We start from the raw sequence: 16,735 nt of genomic DNA on the forward strand, positions 1-16,735 counted from the left end.
GAAAAATTTTCTTCTTTTGTTTTTTTAATATCATTCCTTTTTTATCCACAAATGAGAAATGGCATTTTTTTGGTTTATTTTACAATTAATTTTTGAAATTTTTGATATCCCCTGTCACTAAAGAATTGGCTTGGAGGGCACTTCAGAGGAGCACTGTAGTGAAAGAGTGCCTGTTGGCATTGTTAAATGCTGGTTATTCATTCAAGCAATCTTTCAGTATTATGATTGAATAAAGGTAAGGTCAGAATAGATTAACCTAGCAGCCCCTTTGGGTCAAGCCAAGGGCTTTATTGTCCCTTGCAGATGAAGCCTTTTGATGGAATGAAAGCAGTGGTTAGACATTTCACACAGTTTAAATTTACAAGCATTTTCTGGAAGTGGGTAAATAGGTTGTTTGTTGTGGCTTGCTGTGGCTGGCCTTCTGTCTGCATGAGGTGGGAACACTTGAAAAATGTAACTTTGCTGGCTTGCACTGGGAGCTGCTTTTGTTCTTTGGTTTTTGTCCCAGGTGTCAGGGAAAAGCCTCTCTCTCTATCTTGTGCTGGATAAACATTTTGTTGCTAAGAGTGGTGCTGTGAAGACATTTACTGAGAGAGGAGATCTTTGCATTGAATTAACTCTGTCCTTTTGGTCTGTTTTCACTTGTTGCTGTTTTGAATGATAAAGTGAGTGTGCCAACAGCACATTTTACAGCCTGAGAAAAGGAAACTCTGATTTTTAGAAGCTTTCAGATGCTTTTAAGATTGCATGTTTTTTTGCAGCAGGGAGAACTGACTCAGACTTACTGAAAAATAGCACTTTATTCATTTGTGTGCAGTGGTGTTTACTTGTACAATTTTCATGCACAATTTACTTTTATATATACACATTTTTAGTACTGTTAGTTTAGTCAAAGGAAAGCAGTAGTTAGCCTTGCTGCCTGCTTCTGAGGAAATCTCAGCTGCTTTTTATGCACTTTAAGCAGACAATACTGTTCATATTACACCAATGCTGATGAAATAATTTTCAAAATTACTGTGGTGTAAGAAATGGATTTTCAGTAGTCCATCACTGAGAACATAGCGGTGGCCGTTAAATTTCATTGGGAAAAAAAGACAACTGTTTTGGAAGGGGAGACACCCAAAGAATATGTTGGTTTCTTTTTTTTTTTTTTTTAAGTTATCATCTCCTTATATTCTTTCAAAGAAGTCACAAGACAGTTCTGGGGACATGTAGGTGCCACAAGTATTAATAATAAGGATTTTTCTCAGGTGAGCAGGAGTTTTGTTATGATTTTAGTTAAATATTCTCTCTACACTGCCTTGGCACTGCAGTTGGCTGTGGGTATTTTGGACTTGAAGAGATACTGTTTGGGGTTTTCTTCTTGAAAGTGAAAATGTTATTCAAGTAGCTTTGCCCACAGTTGAAATAAGACAATTTTCACAGGTGGATTTAGTTGTGCAGGATAATTAGTCTGTAGGACCTGATTAAATATATCACAGCTGTGGGCAGGCTTGTTGTATTTGGGCTAGTGCCCAATCCATTTACATGGACAACTTCAGCACTAAGATTGTCCTACTGCTTTTCCTCTTTAAAGTTTCCAATGTTAGCAAGTGTTTTTGCTCAAACACTTGATTAAATAAAGCTCCTGCATGGATGTGTTCTGCTTGAATTCCTGTCTCAGGTGCTCATAGCACTGATCTGAGTGGGAAGAGCCCCACTGGCACCAAGTGCAGTGAAAAATGCCCTCCCCATGAGAAGCAGGACAGGGGAATGGAAGGGCCAGCTGGCTGCTTGGGAGGCACAGCATCACAATCAGCTCCTGCTAAACCACACAGGACACAAAATGTGGGGCTCTGGCAGCTTGAATGCAGGAGGGGCCCCTGGGAGGGTTTCATGGAAAGCTGATGCATTTCCTTTCTCGTCATGTTCTGGTCCATGGTATAGCCTCGAGGTCACAGCCATGGGTTTAGTCCCTCCACAGATGTGTGACTGCTCCAAATGGAGTCACAGGCAAGGAGGAGGAAGGGCATGGGATGAGTGAGTGATCCAGGCTGTTACAGGAGCTGTGTAACAGAGGGCAATGTGCCTGTTGTGATGATTTCCCTGTCCGCCTTTGGCTCTCCACAGCTGGCTTTGTTGTAGGTGCATTTTGGAGCAGGTCACTTTGTCCCACCCAGAAATGTGCCTGCCTGTCTGTGCTCCTGTGGCTGCAGTCTGAAATGCCCAGCAGAACTATTTAAATGAATGATGAAACAGGACACTTCCATTTTGTATCTCATTTCCCTGTGATAACCAGAAGATTCTCTTCTGAACTTACTGTTTTCTTTGTCACAGTGATTATTTTAAGCTTGCCTGTAAAGAAATGCATTGTTTTAGATGGATGTCTTTGTGGGGATGGTACCTGTTATTTGGCAGACTCATCCATCCCTGCCCCAATTTCCTCATGCACTCCCTGCACCCCTTGGGGACACTTCCAAGTGTGGCAAGTGCTTTATTGTTAATAGATTAGGGGCAGTGTGGGTGTGCAGGCTGAAAGTTGCTGTCAGAAGAGGTATGGACAGTCTGTCAGGAAAGCTTTGTTGTGCTCAGACAGCAGAGAGAACCTGGCCTCCCTTTTCTGTGTCCTTTATGGAGTGCTAACAGGTGCCACATAAGGGCCCACAGACAGCTTGGCTCTGCTCCTGTCATCCTGTGCTGAGGCTGATTTGAGGTAATGAGAATCCAAACACTGATAATTTATTTGTTCTGCTGATGGTCCCTGCACAGAGGCAGAACAAGATACTTTTAAACCTACATCACTTTTCAGTCACCAAATTAGCAGCTGTCAGAGATAGGGTGAAAAACATTGAGCTCAACAGTTTAAAAGAATTACTGTTCTCTGCACTTGTAGGCAATATTGTTCACTTAATCTCTGAAGAGAAAGCTTCCATGAACAAAGCTTGTTGGTCATAAAGCACTAATTTGTCTTGCTTTTCTGAAATAACATTTATCTGACCTTGAGGGTCAGGTGCTGGGACCAGTTCCAGCGTTCTCCCAGCTATAGGAGGGAGGATGAGCTTTGGAGCTCTGTTCTTCTTACTGCTAACCCACAGGGTGTGGCAAAGCTGTGCTCACCTTCTGCTTTCTACAGAACGGGAAGGTGCTGGTTGGGAAAGCACCTTGCTGCAGTTTCTAATAGTGCAGGTGCCCTGACCTTGCAGTGCATGCACGTTGGTTTGCCCTGTTGCCATCTGATCCAGGCAGGAAGCTTGGGAAGGACATGAATGACAGAAAGGGAAGCTGCTTGTAGCAGTCCAGGACTTCTGGTTGTCAGTAAAATGTCTGAAAGTTAATGCCTTGTTTATCCACAAAGTCCTAAAGCACAAAGATTTTCCTCTGAAAGCCTCCATGGGGAATGGGGATGACTGGATGGTTTCAGGGCATCTTGGGATGGATAACACCAGTGGGCCCATTAATCAACTGATCCAAACTCTCCCAGAAGGGAATGATACACTACAGAGCACTCAGGGCTGTGTGGAGTCAAAAACATTTTCTGTTTTCATTTGGCTCTGTTGCAGTGTTCCTGATGCTTATTTTTACTGAATTTAGGAATATCAGCTTGAAATAGGGGTGTCTGGTTAGTGGTGTTGAAGTGCAGTGACATTTACAAAACAAAGACTTGGCTGTAGAAGTGCACTCTGGTTTGAAGTAAATTACTGCATCAAGTGTAGCCACAATGCTGACATGGATGCAGTCCAGAATCGATGAGCTGTTTAAAAAAAGGCCAACCATCACCAGCAGAAACCTGCCAGAGCTCACCACCAGTGCTTCTGGTTCCTGTTATTTACTGCTGGATTACAGAAATGCAGAAGTGTTGTTTTCTAAGTAGGTTTTTGTAGTCCTGCACTGCTCGGTTATTCACTCAGCCAAGTTGTTCCCCACCCCTTCCCACGTGTGTTGTGCTCTGCTGACATTTGGGCTGGAAGTTACAATCTCACAGCAGGAAGCTCTGCAGTCTTTCATTAACAAGGCACAAAATGTCCAGTGACAAAATAAATCCCACCCAAACCCATGGAGAGGAAGGTGAAGAACAAGGACCAGTCTCTGCCCTAAAACCTCCATCTTGCTTTATAGATATTACTATATTCTAAAACCCCAAACTCTAAGTTTTCCATCATGTTATGTCACACACTTTATTCAAACTCCACAGCCACAATCCCAGTTCTGCCATTCCATTTTGGAAGCTTCTCCACGGCCCCAGGCCAATGCAGTGTTCTCCTGGGGGTCAGTGCCTGGCAGCACAGAAAGTCTGAAATTCTCAGCATCCAGGACTCCAGCAGGCCAGGATGCAGAGTTTGGTTTTGGTTCTAGGCAAAAATGATTTCCACCAGAGGAAGAGCATTCCTGTCCCCCTCCTGCTCCAGGGTCCCAGTGGATCTGTGTCCTCCAGTAGCAGTGAGAGTTGTGCATGCATCCAAGGCTGGAAAATCCTTTCCCAGCTGTGAGTTGCCTGCTGTGCAGCACTGCTGCCTGCCTTTGGGGCTGCAGAACCCCCAGTTCATCCCAGTGACCAACCAGGCTCAGCTCAGCTGCTGCTGGTTCTTGTTGAAATGCAGACACAGCACTGCACTCTTTACAGACCTCAGGCACTTGTGGATACCTCAGTGAGGGTGTATTGGTGCTGCAGACAGGTAAAGGGAGGAGCAGAGAGGGGAAGGTGTGTTTCCTGAGGTGGAACATCATATACTATAGGATATCTCTAAAAAAGTATTTTCTAGAGACCTTGGAGAGGAAGGAATTTTATCTTACTGTAGTCTCCTGAGGTGTTTGCTGCAGGAGTGAGAGATGCTCCTCTTGTCCTTGATCTTGGAATGGTTGGGCTGCTTTGCCCTAAATGAGGGCATGGGCAGTAAATGAGCAGGGAAATCTATCAGAAATATGGACGTGCTTCCCTCTTTCCCTGGAAATTGATAATGCCAGAGCTTGCCAAGTCAAGGCCAAGATGTACCAATTATCCATTGTTGAGCTCACTGTCCCTTAATTACCTTCTTTCCAGGTTATCTCTTGGTTGCCACAGCAGAATTGGCAGTGTTGACTGTGTGCTGATGCTGTTTAATTGTGCTTCAGGTCTCCTGCTCTAAACACACTGCTTACATGTTCCATGGTGTCCATGGATCCTGAAATTTTACCATTACAAATCTATTATTGCCTATAAGATTTTACCTTCTGTTCTTCTTTTGCCTATAAGATTTTACCTTGAAAGCCCAGGGCTTTAATAAGATTTCAGTCTTTGCATGTGGAGTGGTGGAAGGAGGTGTTAAATTCTTTCCTGTAATTGTCCTTCTCTCAGCAAAATAAAAGGTTTGCAATGTGCTGTTCCCTGATGCTCTCACCTTTTATCTTCTGAACCTGCAAAATTAAAAGAAAATCTTGGTGGGGGCCAGGGACTGTGAGTAAATATTAACATTACATTGTGAATGGAGATTATTGAACTCTCTGTGCAGCTTATGTGTTCTGTCTCTAAATTTTCTGAATGGTGTGAGGTGGTATTTTCTTTTTGGCTAAAAGACTACCTGTGGTGCTTTGGAGTAATACCTTTTCAGAAGTTGTGTGTACATTTTTGTCAGGATTCTAGATTCAGATTGATGCTTTCATGCTGTACATTACTGAAAGAATTAATATGTGTCTTACTTGGTGTCAACAATACAATATTGTTCCATTTTTCATAGAAATTGAAATCACTGGGATCTGCTATCCATGAATAGTTAAGAAATTTACTTTATTTCTATGTACAGGTTGAAAATTAAATAGGGAAAATCCCCAAATAAAACCTTTAAATAAAACATAGCTTTAAAATTTTCCTGTAGTGCCTATTAAACATAAAATGAGCTTGTGCAGAAGTTAATTCCAGCCTCTCATGTCCTCTAAGACTGTGTGCCTCTAGATTCTTCCCATACTGTTTGATTTCCCATAGGGTACATTACAAAAAACAAGTATCTGATGGTTTTGTATGGCTTTCACTGTTTTTTCAAAGTTATTGAAAGATAATTACTGAAAAGATAATTTCCCTAATCAAACTACTGTGTTTCCTTGATAGTGCTCCCCTCCTGCATCTAAAGTACACCTCTCATCCTGTATTGTCCACTGTAACTCGTGCTGCTGGTTACCTGGGATCTGAATGTCAGGTACTGTCACTGGCCAGTAATTCCAGCCTTTTCTCCCAGTATAAAAATTCAAATGGGAACAGTTTTGGCTTTTCCTGTGCTCCCTTTCATGTTAGAGATGTGTGAGCTGTAAAGATTCTCTGTGCCTTCAGTGCCAGGATTTATCCACGTGTGATTCTGGTGTTCAGGCAGCATCTCTGACTCCTCTGGAATGTAAATACCTGTTGGTCTTGGTAAATTTCTGTGTGTTTCTGATTGCATTAATGTATCCCTTGGCTGCTGCTTGTCATTTGGGCAGCTTGTTAGGAAGAAAATCACAAGTCTTTAAAAGAACACAGGAAAATCAGAAGAATAATGGAGGAAATAAAAAAATCCTGATGACATTATGCTTTCAAATCAAGTGGAAAAATAAATGAAAACCGAGGAAGGATGCTTAATTCTAACTGTAGAATGGAAATCACTGTCCTGCAAACCAAATTCAGTAATGATCACTTCCACATAAGTCTTTATAGGGTAACTACAGCTGGTGACTCTATTTTTAATAGTGGATTTCTCCTTAAACATAGGAGAACCCTCCATTAAGTCTTACTTATTAGACTGAAATCACTTTTTATCCAGTGTAGGAACGATGGGTGGTGGCACGGTGGGGATGGACGGAGAGCAGAGATCTCTGCAGCGAGGTCAGGAACTTGGGGTTTATTGCAAAGGGCCCGGGTGCAGGGCCCTGCTGGGATTTGGGGTTTATTGCAAAGGGCCTGGGTGCAGGGCCCTGCTGGGATTTGGGGTTCATTGCAAAGGGCCTGGGTGCAGGGCCCTGCTGGGATTTGGGGTTCATTGCCAAGGGCCTGGGTGCAGGGCCCTGCTGGGATTTGGGGTTCATTGCCAAGGGCCTGGGTGCAGGGCCCTGCTGGGATTTGGGGTTCATTGCAAAGGGCCTGGGTGCAGGGCCCTGCTGGGATTTGGGGTTTATTGCAAAGGGCCTGGGTGCAGGGCCCTGCTGGCATTTGGGGTTCATTGCAAAGGGCCTGGGTGCAGGGCCCTGCTGGGATTTGGGGTTCATTGCAAAGGGCCTGGGTGCAGGGCCCTGCTGGGATTTGGGGTTCATTGCCAAGGGCCTGGGTGCAGGGCCCTGCTGGGATTTGGGGTTCATTGCCAAGGGCCTGGGTGCAGGGCCCTGCTGGGATTTGGGGTTCATTGCCAAGGGCCCGGGTGCAGGGCCCTGCTGGGATTTGGGGTTCATTGCAAAGGGCCCGGGTGCAGGGCCCTGCTGGAATTTGGGGTTCATTGCACAGGGCCTGGGTGCAGGGCCCTGCTGGGATTTGGGGTTTATTGCCAAGGGCCTGGGTGCAGGGCCCTGCTGGGATTTGGGGTTTATTGCAAAGGGCCTGGGTGCAGGGCCCTGCTGGGATTTGGGGTTTACTGCAAAGGGCCTGGGTGCAGGACCCTGCTGGGAGCTGCAGCCACAGCTCAGAGCAGGCCCGAGAGAAGGAGATGGGTAGAGAGGATGAGAGGGTGAGAGAGAAAAAGGGGTAAGAGCGCAAAATTCCCGTTACGATACCATAAATCATCTTCTGTGTTGAATATTCTGATTCTCACTAACCAATCTAGTACAAGATACAAATCCTATAACATTTACATACAGCCTGTAAGAATCATTACATTACTATAGCATGTTACATTTTAAACCCTTAAAACTCCTCTTTGGGCCCCTTCTGCCAAGCTGTAGGGTCTACTCAGACCCTTGGGCCTGTCTGCAAGCAGAGGGTGTTGTTCCATCAAAAGGGGATTACCTTCAGCCAGCCACACCATTGTTTTCCAGTTGTTCAGTAACTAAGGGATCTCAAAGCTTGCTTTCATTTAGATCTCACTTATAGTTTCTGTATTCTCAAAATCTTTTGCCAAGCAATCATATTTATAAGGCTTTCCTGTTTCATCTTCCCCACCATCCCAGTGGCAATGAGCAGTCACCCTTGGCAGTGCCCAGCCCTGTGAGCAGCTCACTGCTACAACAGTTCCTGAGTGCAACTTTGCTTTGTGAAATGCTGCAATTCTTCCTGAGGAGTGCACCTGCAGAGCTGAGCTTGTGGATAACTGGAGAATATTGCCAGAAGCTGACACTGGAAATCATTATACACTTATCAATATTGAGGTTTTTGGCTGGTTACTGGGATTGCAGTGCTTTGACTGCTAAGCAGAAGTGCTGTATTGTTTAGATATCTTTGTAACATTCAATTTATTAAACACAGATTTTATGGAACTCTTTGGCCTGAGGCTTTGAAAGGACAGGATGATTCCATGTGAAGTGGTGAGAGAAATAAACATTAAATACATTTAAAAGGAAACAGCAGATCATCTAGATAAGATATCATCCATTTAGCCTTGATAACCATTGTGTTAACTTTCTTCCTGAGCTTGTCTGCCTGCGGCTGCCATTTGATGCCTGGAATGTCAGCAATTTGGGGCAGGGACAGTCTCTTCATCATCTATTTATAGCTGCTTTTCAGGCAATGTGGGTAGGGCATCTTGGTGCTACAACAAGAAATCTAATGAACACACACACACACATATCTATCATGTGATCATGTATTTGGTTATCTTCCAACCCTGTCCATATTTCACCTGTTGGTGTTTGTATTTGTCTTTTTCTTCCTCTTTGTTCTCTCCAGTGCCTTGTCAGGCTGTTGATTGTATTTTCAGAGTACAAAAACATGGTGGAACTGTAGCCCAACAAACCAGTGAGATGTTAGATGAGATAGAAACCACAAAGATACAAAGTTGGCTGGAGACAAAGTGCTCATTCATTAAAAAAAACCAACAACAACAACAAAAAAAAAAAAAACCAAAAACCAACAACAACAACAAAAAAAAAACAACAACCCCAAAACGCCCGCAAAAGCAAAGTGAACAAATGAATCCGAGGGCTTGGCTACCTGGTATATCTCCTTTATTGTCCTTTCTTCTGGAGTTGCACACCTAGTTCACAACCTTGTTGTGAAATTTCTGTTGTCCCCTTCCTGTTCTCTAGAAGGTGGGTGGTTTTCTCCCTTTGTTTCCCTTTTGTTCTCACGGGGTGTTTCCATCAGGAAATTCCCATCATGACTGCCCAGTGTGGTTTCACCCAGTCCCTCAGCCCAGGGCTCTGCTGCTGGCTCTGGGAGTGCTTCAGGAAATCTTCTGACATCCAGTTGTTCCCCCTGTAATCGAGGCTCAGGTTCTTGCTTGCCAAAGTCAGGCTGAATTTTGAAAAATAAGTGGGTAAAGACCTGAGAAAGAATGTGTTCTGACAGATTTCTGAATAGGAGTGTGAGTGTGTGAACATCCTGCACAAAGGATTTTATTTTTTTTTTAACTTTTATTCCAAAGTGGTTTTTGGAATGAAAAGACCACTGACTGCCAGTTTGGGGGTACTTCAATGAAAATTCAGCTTTTTATTACACATCCTTCTCTCCAAAGATGATCAGTTGTTAAAAATTCCTTTTGTCATTTTATTAGCCATTTTCTTGTGTATCTGAAAACAGGAGAGGCACTTTTTAGGCCATTTCTGGATCCAAAATTGTAGATGTTTTTTCAGCAAGATTATTGATACTACAATATTGTAAATGCTGGGAAGTTCAACAAAAATATGAGTAAAACCCTTATAGATAACTGGGTGTAAATGGATGGAAATTATTAATTTTCACCATTGCATTTTCAGACTTAAAAAGAAAATTACTGGAACTTCAGGGTTAAGAGAACAAAATCACAAAGCAAGTATGTTCAGGGGAGCACAGGAAATAGAAATGGATTCCAGTCTCAGCTCTGTGCCCCAGTGATGGTGGTGTTTCAGTTTGCACTGTGCCAGCTGTAGACTCAGTGGATGAATATTGTACTCAAAAAATTAATTTTTTTTTTTAGGTTTACATGTACACTGCCATTGGGGTTTTTTTGGCCTTGGTTTAGAGGGCAGAGGTGGAATGACTTAGATTACTTTGAGGTTTTTAGCCAAATTAATGAATCTGTTTCTGCTTTTAGAGTAATTTGAATGTGTGCCTTTTAGTAATGCTGAGTAACACAATGCATTACTGATCTAAACTGTTAGGTGTGTCTAGTTGTGAAAAAAGAGAATAAAGTTTTCTTTTCACACAGTTATTGGCAGAAAGTGACTCATTGCTGTTGTGGGGTATTTTATTGATGGGCTGGGGCTGCACATAGAGCCCTAAGTCAGTGTGACAGTGCTGGGAACATCACAGTCCCTGTGACACAACAGGCAGGAGCACAGACAGATGCAGGGTGTGCAAAACCAACAGGGTCGTGTTTTTCAGTGTAAGAGAAAGTGTTCTGAGCTATGTTGGGACTTTTAGATCAGATTTCAGAACTCATGCTGGATCTTAGCTCACAATTTCCTTGATGCTCTGCAGTGTCATGGCTTGCCTGGTCACCCACCAGCTGAGAGCTTTGGGGTTGGCAGGCTTGGAGGAGACTCCAGTTTAAAAAGAGATGTGCTTGATTTTAAATTACTTCAGACAAAACATGTTCACAAATTTTCGGAATTGTAGCAGTTCTTTGAAGGTAAGGAAATCAACCCTGCTGGTGTGGTTTTTTTGTGTTTGTGTCCTTTTTTTGTGACTTTTTTTTTGTGATTGCCCAGTGGCAAGGGTGTCAGAGGTGCTTTGGAACAGCCCTGTGTACACCAGTGTGGGGAGAGTGGCATTTCTAAGGAAATACCAGTTATCCAATTGACTGCTGTGCTATAACCATGTAGAGGTGTCTGCTCAAATCCATGGTATGTCAACACAATTCTCACTAAAACTGACTTTTCCATATGATTTTTAATGGACATGGCTTTCCATCTGTCCTCAGAAATATCAGTGAAATGACATGTGCAGCATATCAGATTTGAAGTTAATTGAAGTAATTAAGTGGATTCCTGGTCCTGTGCCTTTTTCATGGACATCTGTTTGGATTGCATTTCTCCACTTCAGACCTTGCAGATGGAGTGTAAATATTCTGGAAGCTGCTATTGGATTGTGCCTTTTGTTTGCTGTTTTCCTGAGAGTTGGGGTTTCCTTAATGAAGTACTGAATCTTTTAATTGTCACCACCCTGACAATTTTCTCTACATTCAGATTTGGGGATTAGGAAAATTTGTGTTATAAATAAAATGTGCTCCATTATTTCCTATCCATTTCAGTGGGGAAAGGATTGATGCTGCTTCCTAGAGGCTTTGAGGCTTCTCATTGAAATTGAAACTTAAAATTTTAAGTTTTATTTCTTTATATTATCAGCTTTTTTTCTTTTAAATACTATTAATAAAACTTTCCTTATACCCTTTTAAAATTTTAAACCTACTTTACCTTTCTCCTAATCCTATCTCACAACAATAAATAAAATAAATACTTTAATAGTTAACCAACACTAAAGCCCACCATGCTCATCAACACATCCATTAAAAAAGCTCAAAATTAAAAAAATCTTAAATTACAAACCAAAACCACTCACCCTCCCCCCCCCGTTCTTCAGACATGGTGTGGAGAAGCTCTGGGCTTTGGAGTGAATCTGAGTGAAAGCAGTGTAAGAATAGGACATGGAATTAAGGAATTCATGGGTCCTGTCTTCCATGCATATTCCCAGATCCTTCCCTCAGTCCTACAGGCCTGTTCATAACAATTAAAGGGTGTTTTTTCTCAGATGTGAGAGGATCCAACAGCTTTTTCCTGCTGAAAATAACTTCATCTGCTCTGAATCTTTTCAGTGGAAAGAGAAAGGCTTGAGATTGGCTCTCTTCATTTTGCTGTATTGAGACTTGTGTCTTTGTACCATCCTAAAATTAGATGTTTTACATTTGGAAGGTAAGTATTGATGCAAACCTTCATGGATTCTTAACAGAAAGAAGAGCTTTAATAGTTCTTACTCTTTTTGCTATGACTGTTTTGCAGCTGTGTAACTTTTTTTCTGATTTGTTCTCTCAAATGCTTGTGAGAGCTTCCTTCAGCCTCTTTTAGATTGCTGTGGGAAAGAGGTCTGTCTGTAGGGGATATAATAATTATTTTACCCTTTCTGTTATTGCCTTTGTAGGGTTTCACAGCATTTATGGTAAACAGAAGGCTGTGGACAGGAGTAGATGCTTTTCAAAACAATCCTCTGTATGTCTCTGCTACCAGGATTTTAGAGATGCACATGTGGAAACGTGGAACTTGTAGATCTCTTTTTGCCCCTTTTAGATGTGTTCTGAGAAGGCTTCTTGGTAGTATGTGCATTTTCCATGCATGACCAGGGATTGCTGGAATGTTTGAAGCCCTGTGCCCCGTGGCACCTTGTGCAGAACTCACTGCTCTGGGAACCTCTCCTCATTCCTCCTCTCCATGACCAGGCTGTTCCACCCAACAACAGTGCTCATACAGCTGGCTGGGCAGGAATTTTGGGTGGATAAATAGCATTCTGAGAAATAACAGCTGACCAGCAGACAGAAAGCAGTTAACCAAGCTAGAATGTCTTTTCTACATGCATTTAATCACTTCCTCATGTGTGATATCCTCCTTTTCTCTCTCAGCAGTTTTGGGCCAGGTGGTTGTGTGAAAGTCCTAACAGAAAACATGACCCAATCTCTCTGGAATACCTTCCCTCTGTTCCTGCCTGAGCAGATTGCTCTAAGGAGAACTTCTGACATGTGGCAAAGAGCTGATTTTTATGTTTTCCTGTGGACTAGAAGTCAAAAATCAGGGCTATTTCTGCATCTCACTCAGCAGGAAATGATCCAGATGCCAGTCATATAGGTATGCAATTAACATTAAATATGAGAAAATTTTATATTTTAAAAGCACAGAGATGTGTGGGTCTCTGAAATGCTCTTACAGACTTCTAAATCTGAGGCACTTTTTTTTTTTTAAATAATGGGGTGAAAAGAGGCTGTTGGGGTTTGGCAGGACTCACCTCCTGTAGCACATTTCATCCTTCCTTCTTCACTAAACTTGGCAGAAAAGGAGCACATGGTAGTTGTAAACATGAGGTATAAAATGCTGGAACACTGCAGATAAAATAATGCCTCACAGAATGGGGAGTAGGTCTAAAGGTACAAATATAAATATCTAAATTTAAGGAATAGTTTTAATTTTTTAAATTTTTTTAATGCTTTAAACTTAACACTCCAGAGATACTAACTTCTTCAAGTATAGTCAGCTGGGACAAAATGGTCAGAAAATGTGAAATCCACCAAATTTATTGCAAAAAAATATTAATGTTTGGGGGCACTAGCAAACGAATGTGAAATTAAAGAAACAGCAGACCATCTGCAGGAGGGAGAATCCTTTTAACCCAGACTGCTGTTCTGTTGATTGTTTGGGATTAGTGATGAATATGTCAGTCTTCATGTATGTAACTAATTTTAGTACCCTTGGGAATAATGGAAGAGTGCATCTGTGCACTGGGAGTAAAGGGAATTTCAGTGATTCAGAAGTGTTTCCTTGAGAAGTTCCTGCTGCAGCCACTGCTGTCCTGGAGTCACTGTCAGGATTGATGTGGCAGTGGCTGATATTTATAACTCTCATGAAGGTGAGAGCTCTCAGGCATGCAGGTTCTGTCCCTGAGCATGAAGCTGCTGAGCAGAGCTGGCAGATATTAGGAGGATATAGCACCAGTGAGTGATGAAACAGCTCTTACCAAGATGAATATTGTTTTTTACCTGCAAACACAGGAATGAGAAAGGCTTCTCTGATTTAAATGTATGTAGTCTTTACAAAACAGAATGTAGCATTCACCTTGGCTGTGGTCCAGAAGGAGCTAAAAACCCTGATAATCTTTGCACTGATTTAATTGAGCTTGGGCTCTGGCTCCAAGGACAGAATGAAACTGAAACTTTTCAATTATGATGCCAAAGAAAAGGGAAGGGTTCTGTTTTCCCCAGTGAAGATTGCTTTATTGGGATGTGCCATGGAATATGTGGCAAATGAGTGAACTGCAATGGGTATGAGCCAGCTTGAACTCATTACTGAAATCTTCCTCCTGGCAACCTGCAAAAATGGATTCCTGAGAGAAGGATCATTCATTGGGTCCTGCTGGGGGACAGGAGAAAGTCAGCAAGTGCCAAAAGAACATATGAGATACAAAAAATGATATATACACATGCAAAGAGAGACAGGCACTTCTCTTTTTTATTTGGATTTAATAATACAATGTATGGAGATTAGTCCTGCAGAGAACGTAAATGTATAAAGAACCAAGACCCACTGTAGTTAATTTTTGTTGAAAACAAAATTACTCTTATAACCTCCTAATGTTTTAGCTTACATGCTAAATGTAGCAGCAAAAATACTCTTTCACCACCACCTCCCTTCAGATTTTGAGACTGTTTATCACATCTACCTCACTCTTGCTGCTTCTGTATATGGTGGCAAAATTTAGAATAGATGGAGGAAAAACACCAGTGCTTTGATATTCAAATGTGCAGAGTAACTTCTGCAAGGGTATAAGAGAAGGTTGAGGTTCAAACAAAACAGATATTTTGTTTCACTAGCCAATACAGTGGGGAAGGAAAATGGACTGGTTTTCAGTCTAAGACCTTCAGAGTTCTGTGGCTGAAGAATTCTGTGTCCAGAGTATCAAATCATGTCATAACAGATGCCATCCTTCCCTATTAACCTTTCATTTTCCAATATCCTCAGCCAGCCTTCCTTCCAGCAAAGCTGGTGCAGCTCCACACCAGTTCTGTTTTGGGTATCTGTGGCTGTTGTGCACACTCCTGACATTGCTCTCACCCTGCTGAGCAGTTTGCTTCTGCAGCAGGTGGGTCTGGAGCTGGGGGCTTGGTTTAAAGGGGAGAAAAGTCCCCTCATTTCAGTGTGTCCTTCTGGCAGGGAGCTGCTGCGTGTGTGTGGATGCTGTGGGTCAGTCACTCACTTTCCTGCACGCCTTAACCACGTGCATGTGGCACTTGATAGCATGAGCTGTCATTTCTTCTGAGTGCATAATTCACAGTGGAGGGGAGCTTTTTAATGAGTCAGGTATGCTTTATTGTGTAATTTCAGTGATCTGAATCAGAATTTGTTGTAATTTTTTGCCTTGTAATCTAGGCATTTTTCTACTGGGCTATGAGATTTGTCATCTCTTGTTTTTTTAAGTATTCACCAAACCTCCTCCCTCCCTTTTTTTTTGCTAAGTGTTTTCATTAGGTCTGAGCAGCAAGACTAGCCTCAACAATGATTTTACTTTTGCAGAAAGGAATACCCAACAATTCAAGGACAAATAAGACAAGTAGAAAAAGCTGTATAAAAAGAAATACGTACCTGCACATCTACCCACTGCAGGCTTAGAAATAACGTGCTGATGAATAACAAAGATAAAATAAGGCTGGGGATGGCAAAGCTTCAAGGAAAATGCAAAGAACTAATGAAGGTTTCAAAGATCTTTAAGTTATCTCTCTGTATCAGAAGACTGATTCTCCTCATGGCTCCTTGAAGGTGGAGTAAGTTGAGTGAAGGCTTTCGAGTTGCACCAGGTGTAGCTGGTGTAAATCACAGCAGCATGAGACCCGCGGTGATTTATCTTGTGATGGCAGAGACAAATCTTATCTGAAGATCCCTGGTTCTGTAGAGGATGAAGCGTTCATTTTCCTGTCATCACTCAAGGCAATAGATAGTTTTATCTAATTTTATAATCTGTCTGAACAGAGCAGTTTTGAGGCTATAAACATTATTTAAGGATGTGCTTTCTTATATTTCTGAAACCGTCATCAAGGTCTTTTCCTCAAGCAGACATCTTTTCTATGGGTCTGCTTTTGATCTTGTTTTATGACTGATGGGCTTTATAGCAAGTTTTAGTGAGTTTTTATTTCAAGATCAATAAAACTGAAATACTAAAAGCAAAGTGCAGGCTTCCAGCCCACCCACTCTTCCCCTCACACACTGTGACACACCTTTTGGGACTGCTGTCATATCAAGTGCCACCAGGCCATGTGCTGGGTTTGGTGACAAAGCAGAAGGCCCTGTTAAGGCAGGAATCAGAATGGAGCTGTTCTGGCACTGAATTTTGCTTAAAAATTTGTGTGGTGAGATTATACCCTGACAGGTGTGTCTGCTAGAGAAGGCAGGAGCCTCCCCTGATATGGAAATGCAAACCCCCTCCCTATGAATTATTATAATTTTGAAATTAAGGGGCTCTCAGGCAAAGATATGGGAATGGGAATAACAGTTCTGTACTAGGGAAGAAAATAAAAAATAAACAATGCAGTAATACAAAACAACCCTGACAGAGTCAAAATAGGGAAAAAGCTGCTCCTCTGGCAATGCAGGGGGCAAAGGCTGCTGTGCTGTGCCAGGCTCAGATTGGATCCAGGCAGGAATGCTTGGCTCCTCCCCTGGGCGGAGCATCTCCCCATGGGATGCTGGGATTGGCTCAGCCCTGCAGGGACACTCAGTGGCCATGGACAGCAGAGATCTCCTGCAGGGAGGGTTGGTGTGGGAGAGAGAAAGGAAAAACTGCCCCAGGGACAGCAGAGAACTGCCCCAGCTCTGACAGGAGGGGATGGAACGCACACCCACAGATAAATCTTTCAACCTAAGGCAGGCACTCAGTGTCTGCAGCACATCACCTGAAGATGCTTGGGGTCTTCCAGCCTAGGAGGGCTGTGCTGCACAGTCC

The 16,735-nt window shown here is 42.6% G+C and overlaps 1 protein-coding gene across 1 annotated transcript in view; it reads left to right on the forward strand.

The window, feature by feature from the left end:
* Positions 1-16,735, forward strand: part of LOC131087428 (glypican-5-like) — a 373,149-nt gene that overhangs the window by 27,475 nt on the left and 328,939 nt on the right. The gene's annotated exons all lie outside the window — the stretch shown is intronic.

This window comes from Melospiza georgiana, chromosome 10 (genome assembly GCF_028018845.1).
Source record: "Melospiza georgiana isolate bMelGeo1 chromosome 10, bMelGeo1.pri, whole genome shotgun sequence".
NCBI classification, from domain to species: Eukaryota; Metazoa; Chordata; class Aves; order Passeriformes; family Passerellidae; genus Melospiza; species Melospiza georgiana.